Here is a 7,748-nt window from a genome sequence, read left to right as displayed (position 1 = left end):
AAACAAACCCTAAAGTGATACTGAACAGCTTCGGTTGTGGAGGTGGGCTGTGCTTCCTTTCCGGTACCCCTCTTTCTTGTCGGTTGTTTAAATGTGTGTCCAGACAGTACAGGGCCTCCTAATCCAAGCTTTGCCCTGCGCACAGGGTTTCAGAATCCTTTGACCTCTTGAACAATTTTCTTTTATTTTCCCAATCTAGGCCCTGCCCTTTCCGATAGAACATATGGGCAACATCAGGGTCGTCCTTACTTAAACAAAATTGTACCTGGCTGGGATTGTCCCTTTATGTTCGATGCCGACGGCTTGAACCAATCCCGTATGTTGTACGGCCCCCTATGCCTGTTGCACTCTGGCATCGTGTTTATCAGTTGTTCATTGGTGTGGGCCTCCTGATGGCACAGTTGTCAGCCACTCGGCTAAACAACAAGCCCACACGATAGTCGGTACGCGCTCAATGTTGACGTCCTGTCGTTTGGTAAAGCACCTCCCCACCCCCATGAAACTCCTTATGGGCCGTACCCGGTCTTATGGGCCGCACCCGGTAAAATTATGGGCCGTACCCGGACTTATGGGCCGTACCCGGTAAAATTATGGGCCGTACCCGGACTTATGGGCCGTACCCTGTACCTATGGGCCGTACCCAATGGCCGACATTGCCCGGCCACAGGGCGTAGTGGCGTGAAAGTCCAGATACCCTGTACCGCAACGATACACAATCACACATAGCCTACGCTCTGGCAAACATTCCTGGCCACCTCTCTGCCGAGTGGCGTTGTACAAATCGCCCCCAATTTCGAGAACACTCACGCAAGCTGTGGCCAGATGCCGGCTGCAGTGCTCGCGTGGGGTCGAGAAACCCGGAAGTGAGCTTCGCATCGATCATCATCATCATCAGTTGTGTGGGAGGCGTCGCGAACAAATGTGGATCCGGACAAAACTCTCCTCGCTATCGGTACGCATTTCACAATTTCATCCATGGTATATAACTTTTATTACCGCCCTATTAGGTCACTCTTCCAACAGAGAGTCACTGTAACGTAAGATTTTGTTCTTGTTATTATGATTACAGGGGATTTGATTTGTTGTGCTAGCGTGGAAGGGGGAGGGCGGTGTAGCCCGAGCATGCTGCACTGCACAAGTGACCATATACCGACGAGACAGTGGTGTAATAGAGACAACAACAACAGCATATTGCTAAAACTCTAGGTGAAGATGAACTGTTTCTAGTTTAATACTCTCTAACAGCTTTGACTGTCTTATTCAATCTTCATTCCAGAGTATTGCACAATGACAAGAAAAAAGCCTATCAAGCTCCATCTTGGAAAGAAGGACAAAAGGACATATGCTGCCATCCCCTTCCCAAAAAGGAAAGTGGTACATTGTCTGACTCCCTTATCATCCCCAGCCAAGTTGGGCACTCAGACGACCAGCCCCCGTTGTACAAGGAACTCTTAGTTGGCAAAAAAAAGATTTCAGTACTTATGGGTACAGGTGACTCACAAACAAACCTGGGTACATCTATTTGGAGTAAGACATTAACATCCTTCTCACATAACCAATGCAATATTCATACAGAAATTTGAAAGTATAGTGTTCAGCTGGCAGAATTTGATAGCAGCATTATTGTATGACTACAATCACAGATCTTATAAGGTCTTGGAGTCTTCATGTGTGCTCATGTGGTAGTTTACTTCATGTCCATTTTTGTTCTTGTAGATTGTGATAATTTCTAATCAACAAAAGAGTCATTCATTCAGTAGGCAAGCAGAAATCAATAAAGTCACAGTTTATTACTCTATATCTGTAAACCTTATGCTTAAAAGTTATAACACATTAAGTACCGTAGTAACAGTAATTTTATTCTATTTCAGGGCCCGTGGATTCCCCAACGACAAGTAGCAATCCTGTCTACCCCTGTCAAAGTACAGATGTCATCTTTACAGAAACAGACCACCCTGAACAGTGGGAACCACCAACTAGGCTGGCTCTTGTGAAGGCAAAAAACCATCCCTTTGATCTGACATCAAGGGCACGCCGCAAGAAACCAACGAAGACTTTTTCTACTAAACTTGGTGCTCCTTTGAAGGGGCAGACTGGTGTAAGGCAGTACCATAGAACAAATCTTTCAAAGCGAATTCGTCTTCTATAAGTAACGTTAAACTTCACTGCTGTATTCAAAATTTCAATGTAATTTTTTCTCCATTTTGCCAAACATTATCTTATTTCAAAGTGGAATGATTGTCGCATTGTCAAAATCATTAATTGATTTGCTCTGTGTCTGAGGTTGTGTCTTCTGTAGTGGGAAGCAGGTATATTTTCCCCACAGATGTCACACAAGACGATGTTTGATTCTAAAAGGGGAGAAGTGAGATATCTGTTATTTTAGTATGCACACATAGTTTGTTTATGTATACAAAATATGTGACAGTGTGAAGGGCTCAAAAGAAAAAAGTACCAACAAACAACTTAAAAATCTGCATAAAACACATTGACATGTAACTATGTACTTCTACTGTCAACTTCTTATAACCAGTAACTGTAAATTTGGAACAAAATTTCACTCAGTCTGACACCTGTTATTCACTCATATTGCAAATCCTCCCAGAGTTATCTATGACGCTGGTACCCAAGCTATCAATCACTGGTTTTAAGAGAAATATAGTCATAAAATTGTGGTACACAGGGATGAAACAATGCGCATGCAATGCACTTTTTCAATATTGAATGATACAATGAAACAAGTATATGAAAGTAGATATTCTCCAATGCTCTATACATACATGTTATACTGTATATTCACAGAAATAATTGAATAAAGAAAGGTCACCTGCAGTTGTGGCACCTGTTTCCTGTCCTTCTACAATTTGTGGTGGCTCGGCATCATCTGTGACAACTGCGTCTGGGGGTTCTTCACCTGAATTCATCTTTGGCAGTAGTAGTAGTGGGATGGTCAAATTATTTGTATACAAAATGCCATGTTTATTGTTGCAATCAAATTTAATGACAAATTCTAGTACCTATAATTCCAGTATACAACACCAAAAAAAGGTTGCTTCTGAGGTTCGGTCCACTACACTCAGATCTAGTTTCAGAGTGCCCTCCCACCCTATATGATAATATATTCAGAGAACCCTGTGGACAGAGATTATATCTCTATTGTAATCCATCTGATTCCTGTTGTTTCGACATTGGCTAGAATTCTAGAAACAGGTGATTCCATTGTACGTGTGCGTTACCAAATCGTATATTTCACGGAATGATAGTCTAAATTCACTAGACATTTCACCAACCTTCCGTTGCACCTGCCGGCTGGACTGAACGCGGGTAAAAATGAAATTTCCCGCCAAAGAACAGCATCACTTCCGGGTTTCTCGACCCCACGCGAGCACTGCAGCCGGCATCTGGCCACAGCTTGCGTGAGTGTTCTCGAAATTGGGGGCGATTTGTACAACGCCACTCGGCAGAGAGGTGGCCAGGAATGTTTGCCAGAGCATAGGCTATGTGTGATTGTGTATCGTTGCGGTACAGGGTATCTAGACGCGACTTTCACGCCACTACGCCCTGTGGCCGGGCGATGTCGGCCATTGGGTACGGCCTTAGGTACAGGGTACGGCCCATAAGTCCGGGTACGGCCCATAATTTTACCGGGTACGGCCCATAAGTCCGGGTACGGCCCATAATTTTACCGGGTACGGCCCATAAGACCGGGTACGGCCCATAAGACCGGGTACGGCCCATAAGGAGTTTCATGGGGGTGCTCCCATCTTCCTTTCAGCCAACCGAAGGCACACTCCACCATAATCCTCGCCCTGCTCTGCATGTAGTTGAAGCTTTGGAGCATCACTTGGATCTTTGGTACTACGAGACAAAGTTATCAACGCGTCCATTACCTCTGGGTTTTCTTGCTCCTTTTCCAGTGAACTCCTCACATCATCCGGAACCGCTGGGCTAGCATCCGTGTTGACAGTTTCCTCCTGGTATTATGGCAGTTTGGGGAGGGGCCACTTAATATATATATATATATATATATATATATATATATTAACTCCACAGTGTTGTCACATGCATGCATGATCTTTTTTAATGAATTATTTCCATTCATGTCGTAGTTGTTCACTGTCTAGGTAGGGAGATTTTGGAAATAATTTATCACGGGGTTTGTTGCCACGAATGTTTCTGTTTTTAAATTAAACAGAAATGATCTTCGGCACACCTTTAGGTCGCACAGGTTTCCCGGACCTCGGCGCCCGCTTGAACATGCCATTTCTAAGTCTTCTCTAATCTTGGCTTTGCCCTTTGCGATAGAACATATCTACAAAATCATGGCCATCTTTATTTAGCCGGAATCTTAACTATCCCAGTTGGGAATGTCCCTTGATGTTAGAACATGTGGGGCTTTAGCCAGTCCCGGATGTTGAATAGTCCTCTAAGCATGTTACACTGAGGCATCAGTCAGTCATTCGCTCCAGTCAGTTTCAGCCAGCTAGATGCATCCTTTAGAAGTTCCTCACGTCTCCGAAGTGTTTCCCCAAAACTCTACGTGTGAAAGTAGTAACTTGAGGCCACATATCTATCAAGCACGGCACGGTCACTCACTCAAAATTTACATTTACTCTGTCGCACTTTTGTATCGTCCAAGGTAAAACAGATCCTATACACCCTTTTTGCTGTACATCACTACATGGAACTACATGCTGTACCAGTTGTCTAGTGGAATATAACACCCACTTCTGGAGTTGGCCGGTGTGTCAATAGAATGAAAACCAGACTAACTTTCTTCAACATTCTCCATCCAATTGTTCAGGCGTTCGAAGGCATCTTTTTGTCTCTCCGTCTTATTGGACCCTTCAGGTGCCCACATCACCTTACGATCGCCTACTATTGAACCAGCAGTGGTGGGTTCTGTTGACCGGCAGAGTAGAGCCGCAGGTAGCTGAGGCTCGACCTCAAGGGCGTTAATAATAATTGTAAAGGCCTAGTAGCATGATGGAAGGATGCCTACAGTAGCATGAGTCCTTCCTACTATCACTACATCCATCATTTTAGATTCTTGGGACTCACTTACAGACGACCCCTCCCGTTTTCGTCTTTGGTCTTGTCCCATTTGGACTGAGTAGTACCGGTCAATAAGGGAAGTAGATATGTTCCAGCATGCTGCATCAAAGTCAATCATGAAAGCCCTGCAAGCTTCTTTGTTCTGATAAATAAAGATGGAAATATGGTAAAAAGACACATGATAGCTATAATGAATGATTGAATGGTTTATTTACGGCCCAAGACAAAACATACGGTAGCAGCCTACATTGGATTAAGTGAAGTACGATATACATTCTTAAAAAGTCTAAAAGCAATAAAGATACATACAATACTCAATTTCAAATATATACGTACTCGTTTACATGCTTTCACACTTTTCTTCTCTACGAATGTACCATAAAAGTAATGAACAACAAACCAATCAAAAAGTAAGGAAGCAATTAATAAAACATCCAACAACAACAAACAAACAGACACGACATGCTTTGTACGCTGTACTCCATGGGCGAAAACTTCTTTGTCTTTGGAAACAAAATTTATGCGCAAAGCGATGTCATCCGTATAATTAAGTGAGCATCTGAAAGGAAAAGTGAACAGGAAACAAAAACCATTACTAAGAACGAAACGCATGTTCAACTGACTTTGTTCTATTACATTTTGTTCTGGCTCTTTGTTTGGACAAGAAAAAAAAGGTGAAACATTCAGATGCCTTCCTTGCATGTAAACAGAAATAATGGAATAAAGGCTAAACTTACAATAACAATTATAACGCCGAAAACATAATTACTCGTCCCCGACCGTCAACATGAAGGTAATTATGTTATAGACCTACAGAGACAAACTGAACAGGTGGTGGCGGGAGATCGTAGCAGCAAAATACTATTTTGTCCATGATATTTAAACCTACATATTCGTCTACTCACATCGCCTCTGGTGCTATCGCTGTATGAGCGCAGTCCTTCTGAGATACATGGGATAGAATTCCTCGGGTAGCGTGATGCACTTCAACTGGCCACAGCCGCTTTGGACGCGCATATACCGCCCCGATCTAGACTTGTGGTCCCTTGGATCTGTCAGCTCAGGAAGGTTATGGCAACACACATACTCCCGCACTGTCGCCATTGCTTCACATGAATTGCATCTGCACCATAGTTTCGAGCCGCCAACCCTCCGCCTCGTTACCTCGGCCGTCCCATGCAGCTTCTGGTTGTGTGGCGTTCCCAGCGGAGGCTCCGGCAGACTCATATCTCTCTCAACCATTCTCTAATTCTCCTGAATCATGCTCAAAGGCATATGGCCTGATGCCATTTGGGTCGAACTCGTCTGAGTCTGGGTCCGCCATGTCGTATTTTTGAGCTCGTGCGCATGCCAGGAAAATACTACCGCTGAGGTGCATTTGTATCCTGAAAAGTATAATCTATCAGAAAACAATACCCGCTTTCCAAGTGGAATACTCCTATAAGTCGCTGTCCCCTGTGCTGGTTTCAGTCTCCAGGTTCTTTTGTTGCGTCATGTGCAACTTACTCAAATAAGAGTTAAGGTGCGTCATAACGCTAATAAGGTTTATCAAGATTCCTTGAAGCTACTTTGTAATGAGGCACTTATATCTGTAATATATATGTGACCTTTGAACCGTCATAGCTTTGCTAATTTATTAGCTGCAAATACGCTTAAATGTTTATTCCAGTTACTTTCTGTGGGTGCGTCCGCTAGCGGAGACCTGTATAAACACTCGCGCACGCGCGCTGCTAACATGGCGGACATGTTTTTTCCCTCAGTAACAGAGAGGAAGATTAGCGGTCACAATGTCTAGCGAAGAATTAGACGTTAAACAAGGACAACAACAACAAGATAACATTCTTTTTGCGTCGACAAATCGGTGAAAATAAGGTTTATGTTGACGGAGGTTTGTAGTAATAATCCCGATTCGCTTGTTGTTGCGTGCGCCGGTGCCACCATCAGATTGACCTATTTAACGATGTTGTTGGCTGCTGTTTTCAGCTAAAAGCCGCTCTGAAAATATGTAAGTACACTACGCACGGCCTAGTTTGCTACATAGTAATTGATACACTTACCATTAGGCACTTATGCTGCTAAGAAACTACGTAGTTTTTTTGTCATATATAGATAAGCCAGCAGTCTTTGGGCCGCCTTGCGTAGCGGCACCCCGCCCACGGTGATACGGCGGTGTGGTATGCGACCGGGCTGGACAGAGAATGTCGATTTCGGCGCTAAATACCCGCCGTAGCGTTATTAAGATCTGGGGCGGTCTGACTATACCTCGGGCCCGAAGGAAGGAACGATTATCGCCCAGCCGAATAAATTCAAACATATCGTTAAGCAGGGATTCTTGCTGGCCCAAATACAACCCGTTGTACCATGTTGAATCCCGCACGTGCAGGCCCACTGGTAGCCTGGGTGCCAGACCACCAAACTCTAAAATATCTATCTACCCACACGATAGATATTTAGAGTTTGGGGGTCAGGCATTCAGGCCAGCCCACTGGTGGCGGTTCAGAAAAATTGTAAACACATGTATGGTCCTACGACGCCGGCATGACCTGATTTCTTTACAATTGTATCTATATTTTTCATCATCTAGACTTTCTATGGTTTTTATGATGCTTGGTATATTTTCCGATGAAAGGTCAAACTGCATGTCGGTCTTGTGTCATAATGTCTGCTTAGATATAATGTTACTATTTTATCTT

At 43.8% G+C, this 7,748-nt stretch overlaps 1 long non-coding RNA gene across 2 annotated transcripts; it reads left to right on the top strand.

Moving 5' to 3' along the window:
* The first annotated feature begins 717 nt into the window (after positions 1–717).
* LOC136422607 (uncharacterized) lies at positions 718–2,832 on the top strand. 2 transcript variants are annotated; one of them, XR_010753643.1, is made up of 2 exons: positions 718–1,512; positions 1,872–2,832. It is a non-coding gene; the product is annotated as an uncharacterized lncRNA (long non-coding RNA). The 2 variants fall into 2 exon arrangements; XR_010753642.1 differs by having other exon boundaries at positions 718–1,527.
* The last annotated feature ends 4,916 nt before the right edge of the window (positions 2,833–7,748 follow it).

The sequence above is a fragment of the Branchiostoma lanceolatum genome, chromosome 17 (genome assembly GCF_035083965.1).
Source record: "Branchiostoma lanceolatum isolate klBraLanc5 chromosome 17, klBraLanc5.hap2, whole genome shotgun sequence".
Taxonomy (NCBI): domain Eukaryota; kingdom Metazoa; phylum Chordata; class Leptocardii; order Amphioxiformes; family Branchiostomatidae; genus Branchiostoma; species Branchiostoma lanceolatum.
Note: the sequence above shows the minus strand (reverse complement) of the source record. Positions and strands in the feature narration are given on the sequence as shown.